The 22,521-nt window shown below is 34.6% G+C and overlaps 1 long non-coding RNA gene across 1 annotated transcript in view; it reads right to left on the bottom strand.

Moving 5' to 3' along the window:
- The window catches only part of LOC144297007 (uncharacterized), a 34,147-nt gene that overhangs the window by 7,571 nt on the left and 4,055 nt on the right, over nt 1–22,521 (bottom strand). Inside the window, exon 2 of the long non-coding RNA XR_013364016.1 lies at nt 20,253–20,322. This is a non-coding gene — a long non-coding RNA (uncharacterized LOC144297007). The remainder of the gene's footprint in view (nt 1–20,252; nt 20,323–22,521) is intronic.

Here is a 22,521-nt window from a genome sequence, read left to right as displayed (position 1 = left end):
ATGTATTCATGAGACACACAGAGAGAGGCAGAGACCTAGGAATAGGGATAAGCAGGATCCTCGCAGGAAGCTCAATGTAGGACTGGATCCCTGCACCTGGGATCACACCCTGAGCTGGAGGCAGAGGCTCAACGCTGAGCACCTAGGCATCCCCAGCTTTGTCTCTCTGGATTAAAATCTAATGGCTATATTTACATATATAAACACAAACAAATGGATTCAGTGTGCTAAAATTCTGTTGAGGACTTATCTGTTTATGTTAATGAGGAAAATATATTTTCACTCCCCTATAGTCCTTGCTATATTTTAATATTAAAGTTAAGCTAGATCATAATGGATTGGAGACTGTGTCCTAGTTTTTTTATTCTCTGAAAGAGATGATGTTAAACAATGTTTTGTAGAATTTACTGGAAGCTTTCTGACATTGGAAGGTTTTTTTTTTGAAAGGTGATATTTGTACATATTAATATGAGGAAATATATGAACTACATCGGTAGATTTTTCTAATGGAAACAATCCTTACCTTCTTGAAATTAATGCCGCTTGACCATGAGTGTTTGATCAGGGAAGCAGAACAATTATGAATGACAAAGCATAAAGGAATTATTATAAGGAATAGGAAGGGAGAACTGAAGAACTAGAGGTCTGGAAGGAGATAGTTGGAGGATCAGATAAAAGTTACTTATCAGGGATCTTAAAATAGAGAGCTAGTAGAGGAGTCCATAGAATGCTAGACTTCTGTGTCAGGCAATAGGCCAGAATCTCCATATATTGACATGCTGACAGTCTAGAAGTAAATCAGGCAAGAGTTGGGATGAATTGCAATCCATGAGTACAGGCCAAATCTTTCATTCACCATCTTTAACCTTGATTATGAAGTGATATGGTAAAAAAGCTTCATTTGGCCCAGGATGCATAATCTGCCAGATATCTAGTTGGATATAAGGTGCTGCAGGCCCAGTTGCTGCTGATTGGCAGCAAATAAACCAGTGGATGACACATGGGATGCAGTGGCTCCTAGATCCCTACTCTGACTTTCAGAAGGTAATGATTGCTGCTTTACTTCTGCTTCCCAGATTTAATGCAAATTTTTCTTGTGCCACATACCTGGCCCAGAACCATACATGGGAGTGAATTATGGGAAATACAGTTCTCATTTAATTAATTAATAATATAAAACCACAACTACAATTAACTTGAAAAATACATGTCTCCCTCTGCCTCTCTCTCTCTCATGAGTAAATAAATAAAAAATTAAAAAAAAAATACATGTAAAAATGTTTCACTTATAAATTTTAATTTATATTTAGCAGTTATATTTGTGTGTGATCTTAGAAGGGCCTTTTTTCCAGGTTTATTATCAATATATGCTATTTTTACAAAGAAAAAGGCTAATTTATTTCATCATGAGTCTCCAAATTAATTTTGCAAAATCATGCCAAGTTATCTATGCTCCTTGAAGATATGAAATCACTGCTGAAACAAAAGAAGAAAATTGGCAGAGGATGGTGTTTTCTTTTTTGAGGAGTAGTTATTTGGCAGCATTCTCAATTTTTAAAATTATTTCATTGGCGTTTTGATAATCCATTTAGTTCTTAACTTTGTTAATTTATATTTTCCCTAAAAATCAGCCATGCCATCTAGATTCCAGATTAGCCTGGTAATAACAAATTTAAAGTAATCTTTTATATCTTTGCTAATATAATATTCTCTTCTTAATTTAATTATCTTTTTTTCTAGATTAAACTAGAAGTAAACAATCTCTTTTATTGATATTTTTAAGGTACCAGTTCTTAGATTTGTCTAAATCAATTTTTATATTTTTCTAGGTCATGAATTTTTCATGTTAATTTGTTCCTTTTGTTTTCTGTATTTTTATTTGAAATTGAGGAAGAAGACTGATGTTCTTTTTTTTTTTTTTCTGATGTTCTTTTTATACAGTCTTATAGGTTATGTTAGTTTAGTTGGTTTGTTTTTATATAATAATTTTTTTATCTTTCAGCAATCTCTACATCTCATAAATTATTAAATGTAATATGCTCATGAATTTATGTCCTTTCTAAATATTGTGAACCTATTAATATTGCCATCTTCTTTATCCAAAAATGACCCTTGCTAATCCAAATATTATAGTAATGTATTTATAAAATGTATTGACAGTACTATTTCTGATTTTTTAAAAATTCATGGTACAACTAGGTTTAGTTTTTGATGTATTATTTTATATCCTAAATTTTAAAATACTTACTACAATTTTGTATCGAGGTATAATGTATGTGTGAAGTACACAAATTGTCAACATACAGCTTCATACAATTTTTAAAATATGCATACAATGTGTAACCATCCTCCAAATAAGCGTATAGAAAATTTCCAGTATCCCAGGTTTTTCATGCCCTATTCCAGACAATAACTCCCACTTCTGCAAAAAAAGTAGTCCACTCTGAATTCTGTTCCTGCATATTAATTTAATCTATTCTTGAGCTTCCTATAGAAAGAATCACAGCATCTACTTTTTAAAATCTAAATTGTATCTTATGTATTCTTCTGATTTTGGCCTTACTTCCTTTAACACTTACCTTTGTTGTTGCCTTTGGTCATAGTTTGTCCTGATTATATTACTAAATGGTATTTCATTTATACAATATACAATTTATTAATCTACTTTAGGATTAATAGGTATTTGAATTGTTAAGTATTTAGCTATTATGAACAAAGCTGAAAATAGTGTTACTATGCATGTTTTTGTTTTTGTTTTTTTTGCGGGGGGGGGAGCACATGTATTAATATGTTTTAGTTCTATACCTAAGAGAGGCATTTCTATCACAGGCTAGAAGTATGTTTCACCTTAGTAGATACCACCAAATTGTTTCCGAAATGGTTGTACCAATATATGCTCCCAGCTGCAGTATGTCAGGTTTCTGGTTGCTGCATATCATCAACAAAACTTGGTATTGTTCATCCAATATTTTTTGGTGCTTACTATGTGACAGGTATTTTAGTAAATGCACTTTTATTAATGAATTTCCACCCAAAGCAGTATCATAGAGTAGTTATTGTTCTGCACAGAATTTAGTTTTTGTTCTTGTTTTGGTGATATTTTATTGAAATACAACTTACGTGGAGTTATATTAAATATGTTTTTTACATATAAAATGTATTTTCTCTATCAAGATAGAGAAAATTTTGTCACCTGGAATTCTTTCTTGTGCTATGGCCCCAACCAGTCAGTACCAAATTAACCCAGCAAGCACAATGATTATTCTGATTTCTATTGCTAAAGATGGATTTGGCCCACTTATAACCTTATATAAATGGAATCATACAGTATATACTCTTGTGCCTGAAGTCTTTCACTAAAACTTATGTCTGTGAGATTCAACAATGTTGCTGAGCTCATTCTCTTATAGTGTGCCTAGTAGTTCATTCTTTTTTATGCTATTTCACTGTATGAATATTATTCCACAGTTTATTTACCTATTCCATGTTGAGGGGAACTTGGGTTTATTACATTATGAAGCCATTGCCAACAAAATTGTTATGAATGTATTGATCATGCCTTCTGGTCAACATCATTACTTACTTCAGGGAGGATATACTCAGCAGTACAGTTGCTGAGTAAGGACATATGTATGTTTAGTTGTAGTAGATAAAACCAAAGTGTAATACCCTGCTTTTTATTTCTTTGTTTTAACATTAGTTTCAGAAAGAATATTTGCTACCTAGAATTTACAGTCTCTATTTCATGGCAACACTGGATAATGGCTTTGTGAAATTGAAAAAAAATTTGGAGCAACTGTAATCAGAAATGCCAAATTATTGATGGTTATTGTTGCTGCTTCAAATATGTATTGAATTAATGTGTAAGAAAACCCATTCTTTCATGTTAAATACTTGGGAGGGAGGAGAGGAGGGGGTCCCTTTCTTAAATGAAAATTTCTTAAATGAAAATAATTACTGCGATTTTAAAATTTCTTCATCATTGAATGTGAGACCCTTCTAACACGATTTAAGAAGCTGTACAAGTATAGGCAGAGTTATTTTCCTGTTTACATTTTTTTTGGTTTGTTTTGGGAAAGAATTGGTAGGTGTCTAATTACTGTTTACTTCATTATTATATTGCAGTAAAAGTTTTAAAACCACCACCACCAAAAAAAAAAAAAAAAGAGTTTTCAATATGGGTTAATTCAGTTTTCACTACCATTGACAAAGACTTCCAATTTTTCCAAGTCTTTGCCAACACTTGTTATTACTTGAAATTACTTTTTAATTTTAGTAATTCTGGTGGATGCATGATGGTATCACACTGTAGGTAGTTTGATTTTCATTTTTTCTGATGACTAATGTTATTTACTGTGCATATGTTGACTTGCCATTTTGGTATTTTCATAAATGCCTGTTCAAGTTTTCTGCCAATTCTTTTTTATTTAAATTCAGTTTGCTAACATGATAGCATGTTAGGATAGCATCCAGTGCTCATCCCATCAAGTGCCCTCTTTTGCGCCTGTCACCCAGTCACCCCATGCCCCCACCCACCTCTCCTTCTGCAACCCTTTGTTTCCCAGAGTTAGGGGTCTCTCATGGTTTGTCTTCCTCTCTAATTTTTCCCCAGTCGGTTTCCCTCCTTTCCCATATAGTTCCTTTCACTATTTCTTATATTCCAAATATGAGTGAAACCATATGATGATTGTCTTTCTCAGATTGACTTATTTCACTCATCATGACACCTTCCAGTTCCATCCATGTCAAAGCAAATGGTAGGTATTCATCCTTTCTGATGGCTGATTAGTATTCCAGATATATATATATCACATCTTCATCTGTTCAACATCATGGCTCCTTCCACAAAGTTTTCTGCTGAATTTTAAGCTGAGTTGCCTTGTGTTGTGAATCTCTGCTTTCATTTTGTTGCTTATCTTTTTTTTTTTTTTTTTTTTTTTTAAGACTTCTAATTTTTTTTATTTATTTATGATAGTCACAGAGAGAGAGAGAGAGAGAGAGAGAGAGAGAGAGGCAGAGACTCAGGCAGAGGGAGAAGCAGGCTCCATGCACCGGGAGCCTGATGTGGGATTCGATCCCGGGTCTCCAGGATCACGCCCTGGGCCAAAGGCAGGCGCCAAACCGCTGCGCCACCCAGGGATCCCATTTTGTTGCTTATCTTATTGCTATCTTGATTTTTATGAAATGTAGTTTACCAGTCTTTTCTTTTATGGTTAGTTCTTTTCATATCCTATTTAAGGAAACTTTACATTTGTGAAGATATGTTCCTATGTTTTTCTTCTAGAACTTTTAGTATTTTATCATATGTCTTTAAGTGTATCATGCCTTCTGAGTTAATTTTTAATGTGTAGTATAAAAAGGAGATCTAGTATCATTTTTTTTTCTGTATAATAATCCAGCTATTCCTGCACCATTTATAAAACAACTCTTTCCTTACTGAACTGTAGTGGCTTCTTGTAAATTAAGAACATGTATTTGTATTGGTATTTTCCAACACTATTCCATTCCATTAGTGTATTATAATAATCTCATAGCAATATCATACTGGCTTTACTACTGTAATTTCACAGTAAGTTTGGTAGCATGATTCTCCAACTTGTTACTCAAGATTTTATCTATTATTCTTGACTATTTCCATAGTTATTTTAGTGTAAGCTTGGCAATTTCATAAATAAATAGACAGATAAATATGAAATTTAAAAGCAAAATAAATTAACAAGATAAAACAAAATTCAACTTGGATTTTATTTTTTAAATATTTTATTTATTCATGAGAGACACAGAGTGAGGCAGAGACATAGGCAGAGGGAGAAACCGACTCCCTGCAGGGAGCCCGATGGTCATGACCTGAGCCAAAGGCAGACACTCAACCACTGAGCTACCCAGGTGCCCCTCAACTTGGATTTTAAATGGAATTGCATAATCTGTATCTGTAGATCAGCTTTGGGAAAATTGATATCTTAACATTACAGAGCCTTCCAATCCATTGGAATGTTATACTTCTCAATTTATTTAGGTTCTCTTAAAAAGTATTCATATTTTGTAGTTTTAAATGCAGAAGTATTGCATTTTTTTAAATTTATTCTTAACTATAGAATTATGCTAAAGGATTATTACTTTTTACTATTGTAAATGTTTATGTTTTCCTTTTCTATTTTTTCTTTTATATGTAAATACAATTAGATTTTGTACATCAATATTCTAGTCTATGATCTTGCTCTACTCATTATTCCTAGTAACCTGTTTAAAGATTCATTTTGATTTTTAAAATACAAAATCATTACTCTTCCTTTCCAATCTTTCTAATTTTTATATCTCATTTTTTTTCCTCATTGTGCTGGTTAGGACTTCCAATACATTTTTGAGTAAATGTGGTGATAGTAGAAAACTTAGTAACGTTCCACAAAAACTTGAAAAATTATGTATTCTACAGTTGTTGGTATAAATTAGATTAAGTTGGTTAAAATATGCTATGCAAATTTTTATGTTTACTGACTTTTATATCTGCTTATTTATTTTGTGCGAGAGAGCTATATTATTAAACTCTAACTATAATGGAAGATTTGCCTATTTCTCTTTTTTATCTACCTTTTTTTTCTTCATCAGATGAAAAAATAAATACATAAGGATGGGGTGTCAGGCTGAGATTAAGCCTTTACAGCTTCACCTCTTGGGCTTCAGTGGTCTATTGATCTAAGATAGGAGAAAGGCATCAGGAATTGAAGTCTTTATTTTGCAATATGCTCAGATACCAGCACACTTATACCAGCAACATTTCTCTAAACAGGGGAATGTTAGTATTGTTTCTAGAATATTTTAAAAATATCTGATGAGGCATTTGACTGAATGTCAAAATATATTCATCTTTGAAAAATAATAGAGGGGAGAAGCATTAGTGTTATCTGTTAGGAAGTGATTGCCAGTAGTCAGTCAAAAAAATGATACTATTTAGTCTGTGATGGTGGCAGTGAAGAAAGAAAGAAATAGTTTTAGTATAATTTGGATATGGCAGAGAGAGCATTTTATAATGCATATAAAGTAAAGGCCAAATGGGTGAGAACATTTAGAAATAAGAAATGAGTCCTTATTTGAGGCATGAACTTTAAGAATTTAGGTTCTTTTTCAGTTTACTCTGATCTTCTCTTTGCTTTTAAAACCCCACTAAGGGAACAACAAACAAACTTAAGGACATCTGCATAAGTTTGGAAAGTTAATTCAAAATTTATTATTTCAGTGTATTCAATATAATTATACCACAAATCTTTTGATATCCAATTATGTGAATAACACGTAAGAGGACTATTTTTGACAATATTAGCCACTAAAATTTTTTTAGGTGCACTAATAAATGAAAGTTGATTATTTATACTGTGATATACACTGATACTTGCAACACTAACAAAAGCACTTCCAGATTTAAATTACATTACTTTTAAATTTTTAAATCTTTCATTCAAATGAGGATCTTGTTTACATTATGAAATAATGCTGATTTGAAAATGTGCTTAATTACTTAGGACTTCAAACCAAGTACTGAAGAGTTGATAATGATGCACAAAGTTAATTAGAAAACATATCATTAAAGGTCAGGTTAGAAAGTAAAGCTTTAACATTTTAATATTTAGATGAAAGATGTGGAAGCACAGAGTAATGATTTATTTGAACTAAGATATGAATGAATGGATTTGCCCTATCATCAGGCATCAGGATGGATATCAATAATTGTAATGTTTAATACTGGTTGTGGTTAAAGATAGAGGCTGAATAGTTGCTTTGACTAGTCCCTCAAATACCTGTTTTCAAAATCTTTTAACCACTAACATTCTTAATATATGCCATTTTTATCTGAATCCATGATGTACTATTCCATTAAATGGCTTGAAATGACAAATGTAAGTGCTACCTGACTAGTTAAAATGAATCCTAATACGTACATTTTTTTAAATAAGTGATCTCAGTAGCATGAGCATCATGTATTAAACATGTTCCCTATTCAAAATGTCCATCATGCCAAGATGTTAATGAGTAGTTTTTGTCTTTTTATAGAATGTATTGATTCAAGGCACTTTTAGAATGATTTTTCTTAATCCTCCTTTCAAATATGCTAGTTAACATAACTTACTCTACCCTGACATCCACTTATCCAGAAGGAAGTCATATCAAGGCTGAGTGACCATTCATTTATTTCATAAACATTTGTTGAGCATCCACCATGTTGAAAAAAAGGATAAGTTATGACCCTGTTTTAAGGAACTCCAGGTCAAATGAAGAGTCGAGTAAAAAGGGGGAAAAACAGTCATGATGAAAGTGACAAGTATACAAACAGAGATAAAATGAAATGAAAGCCCAAAGAAGGAGTTTGGAGGACTTAGCAGAGATATCCTAGAACAGGAGATATTTGAGTTGTATCTTGAAGGAGGAAAATACATTTGGCAAGCCAACAAATTAAGGAAAAGCATTTATGACAGAATAATCGACTTGATAATGGATATATGTGGTTTGAATGCTTACTATGAGGCTAGATTAAAAAGTGACCTTTCTTCCTCATGGGAATCTTTTAATTACCATTAATATTTCCACACTCCAGATTAAGAAATTGAGTCTCAGAACCGTCTTTTAGCTAGCAAAGGATAGAGCTGGGATTCAGACTCAGCTGGTCTATGTCTAAACTCCATACCCTTCATTGCCATGTGCCACTTAGATGACACTAGAAAAGATGGAGATGGAGAGTGAAAGCACTTAAGAGGCTTTGGTAATGAAGTTTTAAGGTCCCCAAGGCCAATTTTAAACACCAGAGATAACAATTCCAAGTGTGCCCTATGCCAAAAGTACAAATACCTTTTATGTGCGTGTATTTTTTAATGGCCAGGTGATTCAGAACTTAAACTTATGGATTTATTCTACTGACAAAAAATGGAGTGCCTGGACCAAAAACTATAGTCTTCTCCAAAATTTTCCAAACTGACCTTCTTCCTCTTTATCTTATTATAATTGCCTTGGAAAGAAATAATCATAAATATGCCTCTGGTGGTCTTTTTACCTCTTAAAATATATGTAGCTTTTTATTTTTTTCTTAAGAGAAAAGATTGTTTAGGATTCTTAGCAACTCTTTCTCACCTTTAATAGTGTATATTTAACTAGTGTTTGCTTATAACCAAGTCTACCTGGGTTTTTGTTGTTGTTGTTTTGTTTTTTTGTTTTACTCTGAGTGAAGTTTTGGAGATAAGTCCTGAAAAACTAATAATGGTCCTGAGGCAGGACGGTGCATCCAAAATAACATTCCAGCTGGCTTGGTGTTTGTTTGTTTTACAGGAATGTTCTGCTTTAGAAATGCCCGCTATATAACCCCTAATTTGAATATATATTTAGGACAGTAGTTGGTACTGTCACATAATAATTGACTGCAAACTTTACTCATGAAGAGGTGTTTCTAAGCCAAGCACGAAAACTGTCAAGGGGTAGAGGGAAAACTAAATGCAAAGCAGCAGTACAAGGGCAGTTGATGACACTCACCTAATTAAAATCCTTTCTACTTATTCTTCCTTGTCAACAGGAGAGTAAATATAGATGATAATAAAGAAAAATTGGATTTAGTGCTCATATCACCTGTGATCATTGCTAAGGATCTCCTAAATTTCTTTTCATGTGGTACCATGGGATGAAAACAATTACAACTGTCCCGGGTTGGAAATTTCTCCTCCAGTTTAAACCCCATTCAAACACTCATAAGGACTGTTTACCGTAGCTCCTGCATAATCCACTCATAATATTATCTATAGCTTTTTCTTCTTCACCTAAATTAGAGCCCCTAAGTTATAGATGTATGTGTTTGTGGCAGGCAGCCTCTCAGATGGCCCCTAGTAATGGTTCCAACCTCAAGGTTCTCATGCCCTCATACCATTCCCTCCCTTTGTATTTGAGCTGAGTTAACTGACTGCCAGTGAATATGATACAACAGAAGTATTTAGATGTTACTTTTGAGATTAAATTACAAAAAGAATATGGCTTTCATTTTGAGTATACTTACTCATTCCCTAATTCTAAAGGAAGGAAGCCAGCTGCCATCTTGTGAACTGCCCTATATTCATTTGATAGGGCCACCAATAACAAAATATCATAGAACAGCTGGTTTAAAGAACAGAAATTGGTTTTCTCACAAGTCCAAGATCAGGGTGTCAGCAGGGTTGGATTCCCTTGAGGCCTTTCTCTTGCTATGTCATTACATGGTTGTCTCCTGGTGTCTCTTTTTGTGTTCAAAGTTCCTTTTCTTATAAGGACATCAGTCAGATTGATTTAGGGCTTATCCCAATAGTCCAATTTTAACTTAATCACCTTTTTAAAGATGTTGTCTCCAAATACAGTCACATTCTGAGATAATGTGGGTTAGGGTTTGAGCATATGAATTTGATCGAGGACACAACCTATATGGCAAGGAACTGAGGGAGATCTCAGCCCAACAATCTGTGAAGAACTGAATAGTGCCAACAGTCATGTGAATGAGCTTGAATGTGAATCTTCCCCAAGGAGAGCCTTCAGATGAAATCATAGTCTTGGCCAACGGCCTGATTGTAGTAGCCTCCTAAGTAAAGTTGAGTCAGAGGCACCAAGGTATGCTGCAACCACTGACATGAATGACCAGCAAAAACTGTGAGATAATAAATGTCTATGTTTTCAGGCAAGTTGTTATACAGCAAGAGATAACTAAAGACAGTGTCTAAACTATCACATGAAACTTTTTTTGTTTGATGGATCTATTTTAGAGCAGAAGGAAGTCATTTTTAAGAAGTCAGAACCAAAAAAAAAAAAAAAAAAAAAAAAAAAGAAGTCAGGACCAGTGTGTATGGTCAGTGCCATGCCCAATCACCTAGGCTCCCAATCAAATCTTAAGCACTCATCCCCAGCTACTGAGAATGTTGGTTACTGATAGCATACAGTTGCACCCTCTCAAAAATTGCATTCACTTGAATGGCAGTTTTTCTGATGATTCAAATCCTGTTTGTCTTCATAGAGATTTTGACTTTCCAGAGTTTCCCAAAGGGTCCTCATAAATAGGACTACATCTAAGGAAAATATGGTCATAAGTTGAATCTCCTCTTTTCTTGGTGCTCTATACCCCCACTTGGGATTCAATTCCTTGCTTATCCTTCAGCATGTATCTAAGAGTTGGGGGAAAAGGCAGAAAAGCTACTTCTAGGAGAGATGACTATTATCTCTTGCTCTACCTAGGATAAAATACCCAGACTTCTTTATTTTTTTTTTATTTTTAAATTTTTATTTATTTATGATAGAGAGAGAGAGAGAGAGAGGCAGAGACACAGGCAGAGGAAGAAGCAGGCTCCATGCACTGGGAGCCCAATGTGGGATTCAATCCTGAGTCTCCAGGATCACGCCCTGGGCCAAAGGCAGGCGCCAAACAGCTGCCAGGGATCCCCCCAGACTTCTTTATAGTAAACTCAGGAATTTCTCTGCTTGGAGCTTTCAAGAGTGTTTCACCTGCCTTGTGGAGAGCTTTAGAGAACAGCAAGATAATGGGGTGCTTTTCTTGATCATCCCTTGTGAGCACATTTTTCAAAACAGGTAAAAGCAATTGAAACTGGATCACTGGCATCCATCTCAATGATGACCACCTTAATTTGGATTCTCCTACCCCAAAGTAAAATAACAATAACAATAAAATAAAACAACAAAACTTCAAAAACAATTTTAAAAAATCAACGCATTATCTTTTATTTGACTGGAAAGAAACAGACTTTTTTCAAAAAGTGCCATAAGAAATTGAGAAGTGAAGTCGTGTTATCTATGTTGTCAGAAAAGCTGGACCCTTTGAAATCCACAATTACTTTTATTCATGAGTTCTATGTTCATGACTGTAAATACTCCACAGTCTCCCTATTAGAAATGTCAAGGTAGTGTTCACATATTAGAGCTGAATTGCCAACACTTAGCTGCATCAGTGATCTGTAATCAAACCAGGAAAACTGATTTTTAATAACATGATCACCTAATAGTGTAATAGATTGATATTGTCTGAGAAGGTCATCAAAGAGTGCTAAATACTTCGGTGCTAATTTAGGGGATCTGTTGGAATGTTGATAAAAGCACTCAAAATAACTAGGTATTTGGATAAGAAAAAAGAGTATGTTTAATATATGTACAACACAAAACAAAATGCAATGCAACTCTGAAACTCCTCTCTTTTATTCATATTTTTTAAAAAAATATTTTTATTTATTTTTATTTTTTTAAAGATTGTATTTATTTATTCATGATAGACATAGAGAGAGAGAGAGGCAGAGACACAGGCAGAGGGAGAATCAGGCTCCATGCTGGGAGCCCGACGTGGGACTGGATCCTGGGACTCCAGGATCACACCCTGGGCCGAAGGCGGCGCTAAACCACTGAGCCACCCAGGGATCCCCTAAAAATTTTTAAAAAGATTTTATTTATTTATTCATGAAAGTCACACACAGAGAGAGAAAGAGAGAGAGAGAAGCAGAGACACAGGCAGAGGGAGAAGCAGGCTCCACACAGGGAGCCTGATGTGGGACTCAATCCCGGGACTCCAGGATCACACCCTAGGCCAAAGGCAAACACTCAACCGCTGAGCCACCCAGGGATCCCCTTTAATTCATATTTTAGATGCTTATAACATTTATCTTAACTGATCTACAAATGGGTTTCAAACTCTGTGTAGTCACCAACTTTCTGTGCAGTTTTTATTAAGTCAAAATGAATTATAAGCAATCTGAAAGTCTTCTCTATTTCTTACTAGAAAGTTATTTATTAAGTACCTAGGTAATTCATGGCATAATTTAACTGAATACATTTTTTGGAATTAAGTTTGAAGCTGGGGGTGATATTAATGATCATGTGGTATGTGTGTGTGGGAGGGGTGGTGACTGATTGAGAGGCAAAGATGAAATTATTTATCAGTATAAAAATCACTGAATAGAGGATGATCTTTTTAACTCTGCCATAAACTAGCTATATAACTTCACTTCTTTGTATCTTTGCCTTTTATTTGTAAATTGAAGTAATTGGAAAAATTTCAAGTCATTCCTGTTTTAATATTCTATATTTTCTGTTTTAGACAAAATAATGATAAGTTGATTAAATATTTTGTTAATTTAACTAGGGCATGGGTTCAGATAGACAAATCATGGGCAACGTGATAGAATTTAAAGACCACATACTCAGGGATCCCTGGGTGGCGCAGCGGTTTAGCGCCTGCCTTTGGCCCAGGGCGCGATCCTGGAGACCCGGGATCGAATCCCACATCGGGCTCCCGGTGCATGGAGCCTGCTTCTCCCTCTGCCTACGTCTCTGCCTCTCCCTCTCTCTCTGTGTGTGACTATCATAAATAAATTAAAAAAAAAAAAAAAGACCACATACTCAGTTGTCAAATAAATTCCACTTTATATGTTAAGAAAACTGATACTAAAACAATCTTGTGTTGGTTCAACTTGTAGTTTAAATAATGAGTAGATGTAACACATTATATTGGGAAAGTTTCCGTGGAATTATTTAGATGGTATATCCTCAGATATCCCTTGTGTTTATAATCTTTTAAGACAAGGATCATAAATCTACCCAAGAATTATCCCTGAATATAGCAGCAGTCTATTGGATTTTTTTCTTGGCTCTCATAACCATGCAAATACACACTAAAACCTATTAAATTTATGTAGAAAGTCAGAGGCTGGACATATTTCCTCTTAGGCCAGAGTGCAGGTTTACATTTTAAATAGAAGTTAGAAGAAAGCTTCCTGATGCTCAAGAAAAGGACAGAGTGGACAATCAGACTAAAAGTAAGAAATGCATTACAAATTATTCACTATATTAAATATGGGTGGTAGAAATATAGTCTTAAGTTATGTTTTTCCCTCAACTCTAAATCAAAGTGTATCCAATGAATTAGATAGATTTGTACTAACTGATGCTCAGTTTAGCAAAACAGTCCTCTGAAATGGATTTCTCAGGCAAAGGGACTTAGGGTTCAAAGCTACATTAAAAAGTCAGAGAAAAAAATTAAAAAGCAACATAGCCATCTCTTCTGCCTCTGGTAGGAAAGCAGATATTTTAAGGCTAAAAATGATTAATCTTGATATATTAAATCCAGTTTTAAATGTTCAATTTATTTCAAGAAATTTTGAGCAATGTGCCGTACTATGCAAGATGCTGCACTGTGGGAAACAGAAAGAATGAAATAGCATTCTGACAAGTTGCTCGCAATATTGTAGGATAAATTACACAAATGTTAAGAACCATAATGCAAGACAATGTGTTCTAAAAGCTCTAATACAGGCAAGAACCCAGGAAACTCAGGTAATAGATGTTATTTCAATTTCAGCAAAAGCCTCTTCATCTTTTAGTTGAAAACACTAGATGGAATAAGTAACATTTGCTCAGCATCAAAGTGATATTATAAAGTTCTTACACTGTGCCCTGGGATACATGTATGAGAACATTTATAGCAGCTTTGCTTGTAACTCCAAGCTGGAACAGCCCGGATACGTATTGTCAGGAAGAGATATAAATACCTTGTGAACTATTACATAATAGAATACTTGATATCATTAGAAACGTATAAATCACAGCTACACATGTGAACACAGGTGAATATTAGAAATGAAATTTGCATAAAAGTTGCAAAAAACCTATATGGCACAGTACTATTTTTTTTTTTTTTATAAAGTCCAAGAGCAAGAGAAAAGCTAAAAAATGTATTCATTAGAAGTACATACTGAGGGCAGCCAGGGTGGCTCAGGGGTTTAGTGCCGCCTTCAGCCCGGGCGGGGCCTGATCCTGGAGACCCTGGATCAAGTCCCACGTCAAGCTCCCTGCACGGAGCCTGCTTCTCCCTCTGCCTGTGTCTCTGCCTCTCTCTCTTTCTCTCTCTCCCTCTCGGTGTCTCTCATGAATAAATAAATAAAATCTTTAAAAAAAAAAAAAGTACATACTGATGTTAGTAGGTAAAACACAAAGAAACCCAAGAGAAAGTTTAAAATATGTGATCCAGGAGTGTGAGTACTTCTGATGAAGAAATAACAGGATAGGATAAGGGGTGAAATAAATGAAAGCCTGGGTCATAGTGTGTTCTCCCGCAAGTGTTTATAAATATTACACAATATTCTAACAGAATATGGAGGTGTGGAGATGTCTGAGACCAGTAAAATACTGGTATTTTTAAAAATATGAACTGCTTTGGAAGCCTGAATGTTGGTGGCCCATCTTCATCTTCTATGATAGTCACACATATGTCCGGCTACTAGTTTGTTTTCATGAATTTTCTGGTTCTCGTTGCATCTTTCATTTTGGCAAATCAAGCCTTTCCTTAGTTCAGGTATTGTTTCTGCCTTTTCCTCTGCTTGTGACACTTACTCTCCACCCAGTCTATCCTCCACTCTCCTCAGCTAGAAAATTCTGCTCATGAAGACCATTCAAATAGCAGTGCAGCTTCCTTCCTGCCCCAAGTCTTGGTGAGTCCCCCATGCCATGCTAGTACTAGCATGTAGGAATCTTCCATGGCACTGACTCCAGATAAGCTTGTACCTTCTTTTGAACAATTATTAAATTACTTCTGTCAGTAGTCATTAAATTAAATGGACAATGGCCATGGAATTTTTGGACACTATTTTGTTTCCTGTGTCTAACATGTGCTGGATGAAATGAATTTATTAATTTTTTATTCTTCATTTGTGCATGCTCTCTCTCTCTCTGTCTTCCAATTCCAATTGCAAATAGATTCTCTTAAGACTGTTTTAAGGTTCTTTTTTTTTTAAGATTTTATTTACTTATTCATGATAGACACACACACAAAGAGAGGCAGAGACACAGGCAGAGGGAGGAGCAGGCTCCATGCAGGGAGTCCTACATGGGACTTGATTTTGGGACCCCAGGATCATGCCCTGGGAGGAAGGCAGGTGCTTAAACCGCTGAGCCACCCAGGCTGCCCTGGTTTCTTTTTTTTTTTTTAAGAATTTATTTATTTATTTTATTTATTTATTTATTTATTTATTTATTTACTTATTTATTATTTATTCATGAAAGGGAAAATCAGGCTCCCCATTGAGCAGGGAACCTGATGTGGGACTCGATCTCAGTACCCTGGGATCATGACCTACCTGAGCTGAAGGCAGACTAACTGACTGAGACAACCAAGCCCCATCCCTTTTCCCCCTCTTATTTCTTTTTTGTTTTCACTTCTTTTCAAGGAGTCAATGTTATCATATAGGTTTTTTTAAGTCTTTATTTAAATTCCTATTAGTTAACATACAGTGTAATATTAGTTTCAGTACAATATAGTGATTCATAATCACCCTGTGCACGTCACAACATCTGCACTCCTAAATCCCCATCACCTATTTAACCCATGCCCCCATCAGTTTTTTCTCCATAGACAAGAGTCTGTTTCTTGATTTGTCTCTCTGTTTTCTCTTTGCTCATTTGTTTTGTTTCGTAGGTGCCACATATGAGTGAAATCATATGGCATTTGTCTTTTCCTGGCTAACTTATTTCATTTAGATAATACTCTCTAGCTCCATCTAAGTCATTTCAAATGATAAAATTTCATTCTTTTTTGTGGCTAATGTTCCATTTAATATATAAAAACATATGTAAACATATACATCAACCCTTCTTTATTCATTCATTAGTCAATGGACATTTGGGCTGTTTCTATAATTTGACCATTGTAGATAATGTTGCTATAAATATCAGGGTGCATGTATTCCTTTGAATTAGTATTTTTGTATTCCTTGTATAAATACCTAGTATTGCAATTGCTGGATTATAGGCTAGTTCTATTTTTAACTTTTTAAGGAAACTCCACACTGTTTTCCAGAGAAGCTGCACCAGTTTGCATTCCCACCAGTTGTGCAAGAAGGTTCTCCATTCTTCACATTCTCATCACACTTGTAGTTTTTTGTGTTGCTGGCTTTAGCCATTCTGACAGGTATGAGGTGATATCTCATTGTAGTTTTGATTTGTATCTCCTTGATGATCAGTGATGTTAAACATTTTTTCATGTGTCTGTTGACCACCTGTATGTTTTTTTTTTTGGAAAAAATATCTATTCATGTCTTCTGCAATTTTTAAAATTGGATTATTTTTTGAGTGTTGAGTTTTACAAGTTCCTTATATATTTTGAATACTGACACTTTATCAGATACGCCAATTGAAAATATCTTTTCCCATTCCAAAGGTTGCCTTTTTATTGTGTTGATTGTTTCCTTCATTGTACAGGAGATTTTTATTATTATTTTTATTTTTTAAAAGATTTTTTAATTTATTCATGATAGAGAGAGAGAGAGAGAGAGAGAGGCAGAGACACAGGCCGAGGGAGAAGCAGGCTCCATGCAAGGAGCCCAATGCGGGACTCGATCCCAGGACTCCAGGATCACGCCCTGGGCTGAAGGCAGGTACTAAACTGCTGAGCCACCCAGGAATCCCCAGGAGATTTTTATTTTGATAAAGTTCCAGTAGTTTATTTTTGCTTTTGTTTTCCTTTTTGCTTTTCTCCCCTCAGGAGACATATCTAGAAAAATGTTATCATGACCAGTGTCAAAGAAGTTACTATCTGTGTTCTCTAGGATTTTTGTGTATGAGGTAAGAAAGTGGCCCAGTTCCATTCTTTTGCATGTGGCTGTCCAGTTTTCCCAATACCATTTATTAAAGAGACTGTCTTTTGTCAATTGGATAGTCTTTCCTCCTTTGTCAAAGACTAATTGACCATATAGTTTGGGTTTATTTCCAGGTTTTCTATTCTGTTCCATTGATCTCTGTGTCTGTTTTTGTGCCAGTATCATACTGTCTTGATGACTACAGCTTTTTAATATAACTTGAAGTCTGTAATTGTGATGCCTCCACCTTTGTTTTTCTTTTTTTTCAAGGTTGCTTTAGCTATTCAGGGTCTTTTGAAGTTCTATACAAATTTTAGAATTGTTTGTTCTAGCCCTGTGAAAAATGCTGTTGGTATTTTGTTAGAGACTGTATTGAATGTATAGATTACTTTGGGTAGTATAGACATCTTAATAATATTTGTTTTTCCTATTCATGAACATGGAATATCTTTCCATTTCTTTGTGTTATCTTCAATTTGTTTCATCTGTGTTTTATAGTTTTTAGAGTACAGGTCCCTCACCTCTTGATTATGTCTTACTATTTTTGGTGCAATTATAAATAGGGTTAATTCCTTAATTTATCTTTCTGCTGCTTCATTATTGCTGTATGGAAATACAACATATTTCTCTATGTTGATTTTGTATCCTGCAACTTTGCTGAATTCATTTATCAGTTCTGGCAGTTTTTTGGTGAAGTGTTTGGTTTTTCTATATGGAGAATTATATCATCTGCAAATAGTGAAAGTTTTACTTCCTCCTCCTGATTTGAATGCCTTTATTTCTGTGTTGGTCTGATTACTGTGGCTAGGACTTCTAGTACTATGTTAAATAACAACAGTGAGAGTGGACATCCCTATCTTATTCCTGACTAAAGGGGAAAAACTGAGTTTTTCTCCACTGAGGTTGATATTACCTGCAGGTTTTTCATATATGGCCTTTTATAATCAGAAAGGGGACAATCCAATAAGAATATATAATAATTGTAAATATTTATGTGCCCAACATGGGAGCACTTAAATATATAAAATAATTAATAACAAACAGAAAGGAACTAATTCATAACACAATAATAGTAGGGGACTTTAACATCCCACTTACATCTAGGAACAGATCATCTAAACAGAAAATAAACAAACAATGTTTTGGGATGACACACTAGAGCAGATAGACTTAACAGATGTATTCAGAATAGTCGATCCTAAAAAAACAGAATACACATTCTTTTCAAGTATACATGGGATATTCAGAAAAGATCACATATTAGGTCACAAAACAGGCCTTAACAAATACAAAAAGATTGAAATCATATCACATACTTTTTCTGACCATACTATGGAACTGGAAGCCAACCACAAGAAAAAATTTAGGAAGACACAAATACATAGAGTTTAAATAACATGCTACTAAACAATGAATGGGTGAGCCAAGAAATCAAAGAAAAAAGTTTTTTTAAATGCATAGTAAAAAATGCAAATGAAAACACAATGGTCCAAAACCTTTGGATATAGCAAAAGTGATTTTAAGAGGGAAGTATATGGTAATACAGGCCTACCTTAAGAGTCAAGAAAAACCTCTAATAAACAACCTAACCTTATATGTAATGGAACTAGAAAAAGAACACAAATGATGCCAAAAGCCAATAGAGGGAAGGATATAATAGATAATAGAGCAGAAATAAATGATATAGAAATGAAAAAATAATAAAACAGATCAATGAGACCAGGCACTAGTTCTTTGAAAAAATTAATAAAATTTGTAAACCTGTAGCCAGACTTACCAAAAGAAAAGTGAAAGGATCCAAATAAATATAATCGCAAATGAAAGAGGAGAAATAACAACCAACACCACAGAAATACAAATAATTATAGGAGAATATTATGAAAAACTATATGCCAACAAATTGAACCACTTGGAAGAAATGGATAAATTCCTACAAACATATAAACTACTAAAACTGAAACAGGAAGAAATTGAAAACTTGAACAGACATAACCATCAAATAAATTGAATCAGTAATCAAAAAACTCCTGACAAATGTGCAAGGCCAGATGGCTTCACAGGTGAATTCTACTAAGCATTTAAAGAAAAGCTAATGCCTTTTCTTCTCAAACTACTTCAAAAAAATAGAAAAGGAAGAAAAACTTCCAAATTCATTCTATGAGGCCAGCATTACCTGGATACTAAAACCAGATAAAGGCTCTTTTAAAAAGGAGGACTACAGGCCAATATCCCTGATGTACATGGATGCAAAAATTTTCAATTAAATACTAGCAAACTAGATCCAACAATACATTTTTTTAAAAAAATCATTCACTGATCAAGTGGGATTTATTCCTGGGTTGCATGGGTGGTTCAATATCAGCAAAGCAATCAGTGTGGTATACCTCATTAATAAAAGAAAGGATAAGAACCACAATATAATTTCAATAGATGTGGGAAAAGCATTTGACAAAGTAACAACATCCATTCATGATAAAAATCCTCAAGAAAGTAGAGGTAGAAGGAAGTTACCTCAATATAGTTTTTAAATTATTATTGTTATTCCTTCATATTGGTTCTTGTAACTATATTATCTATTTAGGTTTTCATTACCTTTTTATTTTTTATTTATGATTAAAGACGAAGGCTTACACTTGCCTGGCTCCATAAGTTGAGACTCAGTCATTCAAAATGAACCAGTCTGGGGGAGATAGTTTTCTCTCTACAACAAGGAAAGGAAAAATAAAAGTGAGACACTTTTCTGCCTCTGCAATGTGACTCATGGGCCAAAAATATTTATAGCTACTGTTCTATGCATCTCAATTCAAATGTCCTTGTGAATTCAGCCTCAGTCATGAGTAGAAAGAATGAATTTTAGAAGTCTTCTTTTTAATCATAAATTATATGGTTTCTCAAGTAACTTATGATTTTTGAGTGTGGGTAAAACATTTGGGATATTTTTAGTAAAGATTTTAATTTTGAAATATTCCAACTCACAGACAGTACTTTTCTAAATGTTCCTTATTTCCCAATTTCTTCTGATACTGGAGGAGCATATTTTTACTTTTTTTAAAAGTGTTTTAACCAGTAATTCAGTAAATATTTTTCCCTAGAGAAGAGGCAGAATTTTGGTCCTAATAATGTGAGTTATTATAGACTGCATATGATACCAATTCATGCCAGGAATAAAATACCATCACTTTCTTTAAATAAACCATGAATGCTTTAATATTTCAGCTTATCAATCGTAAAACACTCTGAAAATCAACAAAGGAGGCACCTGGGTGATCAATTAAGTCAGTTAAGTCAGTCAGTTAAGTCTCTGACTCTTGGTTTTGGCTCAGGTCGTGACCTCACAGTTGTGTGATTGAGCCCCCAAACCGGCTCCATGCTCAGTGTGGTGTCTGCTTAGGATTCTCTCTTCCTCTCTCTATGCTCATCCACCCTGTGCACTCTCTGTCTCTCTCTCTCTCTAACATAATAAGTAAATCTTTTTTAAAAATCAACAAAGGCCACTAATTAGAGATGTCAACTGATTTAAAGTTTAAGGGATACTTCTTTGGAAACAAAAAAATGAAAATGTGCAACAAAAAACATACGGATTTGATTTCCTAATATTCTATTTAGTTCAGCACACGAATCACATTTGTACATTCAAGCTGTTCTTTTCTTTGTTCTTTTGATACTTTGACTTTCAATTAACAATACATAAGTATTGCTGTATCTGCATATTAAGTAGGGCTACTATAGCTTTCTCCCAATGATATTTATAAAAGTAAAAGATAAGACAGCAAATATTTATTGAGATAGAAAGAGGGAGAAAGACTGAAAGCCAGTGTGTCCTTACCCTAGGAATAAAAACATCCCTTAAAATCTTCACAGACCTAGAAATGGATAAAGCTGGCTATAATTACATGTGTTGTGAAGATTATCTATGATTACATTGTAATACTTCAGTGTCCACCTAAGTGTCCTCTGTGTCAAAGACCTTATATTGTTTATCTTTGTGACTCAGGGCCTGACATGGCATCTAGTACACATAAAAATCTTGATAAATGTTTCTTTTTAAAAATATTTTATTTATTTATTCATGAGAGACACAGACTGAGAGAGAGAGAGGCAGAGACACAGGCAGAGGGGGAAGCAGGCTCCATGTAGGGCGCCCAATATGGGACGCGATCCCGGGACCCCAAGGTCACACCCTGGGTCCAAGTCAGGCACTAAACTAAACCGCTGAGCCACCCAGGGATCCCCATTGATAAATGTTTCTGATATCCCTCTAGTTTCTAATTTGACTTAGAAATTCCAAGATGACCTCCAAGATTCCTGTCTCCTGCTATACTGCTCTGTGTATTATCCTTGCCCCTTAAGTATAGGTAGCACTTGTGAATATGAGAGGACAGTCGCATCTGGGATTTCATTACATTATGTAAGATCCTGCTCTGACAAGCTTAAAGAGATTCTGCAGTTGGACTTTAATTAGGAAGAAGGTTGCCATGTTGTAAAAGGCCCACATGTAGAGGACTTGGGCATTGCTTCTAGAAACTGAGAACCACCATAATTAGCAGCCAGCAAGAAAATGAAGGTCTCTATTGTACAACTTTAAGGATTTGAATTCTGCCAACAACCTGAATGAGCTTGGGAAAAGACCCCACACTACAGATAAAAACACATTTTAGCTTACACTTTAATTTTAGCCTCCTAAGATCCTGAGCAGAGAACCCAGCTATGCCCTCCTTGACTTCTGACCAATGGAAACTGAGATAATAAATATATATTCTTTTCAGCTGCTAAGTTTATGGTAATAAATATGTTACACAGCAATACAAAAAGAATATAAAGTTTTTTGAGTAAGGTGTGTTCCTTAAAGTGTATTGAATGGCTTGTGCATAGTGAAAATGACTAATGAGTATTTACATCA

Source organism: Canis aureus, chromosome 25 (assembly GCF_053574225.1).
Source record: "Canis aureus isolate CA01 chromosome 25, VMU_Caureus_v.1.0, whole genome shotgun sequence".
Lineage (NCBI taxonomy): Eukaryota > Metazoa > Chordata > Mammalia > Carnivora > Canidae > Canis > Canis aureus.
Note: the sequence above shows the minus strand (reverse complement) of the source record. Positions and strands in the feature narration are given on the sequence as shown.